Source organism: Ovis aries, chromosome 16 (genome assembly GCF_016772045.2).
Source record: "Ovis aries strain OAR_USU_Benz2616 breed Rambouillet chromosome 16, ARS-UI_Ramb_v3.0, whole genome shotgun sequence".
Taxonomy (NCBI): Eukaryota; Metazoa; Chordata; class Mammalia; order Artiodactyla; family Bovidae; genus Ovis; species Ovis aries.
In genome coordinates, this window is record NC_056069.1 from 55,414,691 (window position 1) to 55,416,132 (window position 1,442).

Here is a 1,442-nt window from a genome sequence, read left to right on the forward strand (position 1 = left end):
TTTGGAACCAGTCTGTTGTTCCATGTCCAGTTCTAACTGTTGCTTATCCAATTTACCATGTACAAATAAATATTTTAAGTCGGGCTTAAGGAAAGAATGGGAACTGATGAATACATCGACTTTGGAAAGAGGAAAAAAATAGTTGTATAAGAGAATTCAGAGCAGTCGTTCTTAACAGTGGCCAATTGTGCAGCTTTACAATCAGATTTATTGGTCCAAACACTGAGAATCCTCAATTGGTAGGTTTTGAGTATAAACTGACCTATTTAGTTAAAAGAAGATCCACAGTGATTCTGATTCACAGGCAAAGTGAGAATCACAAATGTAGGGAGGGAAATAAAGAGAGTTAGTTGCTACAATCCCTCTTAAATGATAACAGTTAACTTATTAAAGGTATGTTATGCATGCAGAAATGAGAAGCCAAAGTGTAGCTCTGTCATTCACTTCAGCTCTGTCATTAAGCTGTCCTATTGGCAAATTTGCTGGCCCAGAATTGTAAATCTTGAGAAACATCCACACGCACTAGGAATACTATTTATCATGAATTCTGTACACCATCTCTACAACTCAAATATATTAAAGAGTAACCAAGTTTAAGCTACATCCATGGACACACAGTTTCTAAACATTGAGATGGAATGCTGCTACTGCTGTTAAGTCGCTTCAGTTGTGTCTGACTGTGCGGCCCCAAGACTGCAGCCCACTAGGCTCCTCCATCCCTGGGATTCTCCAGGCAAGAACAATGGAATGGGTTGCCATTTCCTTCTCCATGTGATGGAATCCCAAAGTCTAACTTTAAAGTCTATTATTTTTCCCATTAGAGATTTCTTTGAGATTATGCTTTCATAATGGTGCTTCTTTGAGATTATGTTTTCAGAGACATAGAGGTCTAGAGAGTTTTCTTGGGGCCAGTTTGGTGGAAACCAGTGCAGACAAAGGAATGCAGAAGAAGAACAATTTGAAGGCCTCCATCTAATATCTTCTTATAACTTCAACCACAACATCTTTGTTCTTATGTAGGGGGATTCTGTGTGTGTGTGTGTGTGTGTATGTGTGTGTGTGTTTAAGTTGCCAGGCTCCTCCGTCCATGGGATTCTTCAGTCAAGAACATTGGAGTGGGATGCCATTTCCTCCTCCAGGGGATCTTCCCGATCCAGGGATAGAACCCATGTCTCTTATGTTTCCTGCATTGGCAGGCAAATTCTTTAACCACAGCGCACAAAGGGTACAAAAGTTACTGAATTAACCCAAGAAGACAAAATAGGAGTAATAACACTAGATAGGGGGGTTCAGAAGAAGTTAGCACCTTATGTACAGGAAAGATCCATCTTAACTAACTTACACAAATCATGAAAAATTGAGAAATTCACAAATGCTGTCAACTATAAGGATATTTGAAAAATTTCTCAACAAAGCAATTATTACTTCCCCTTATTATAAAA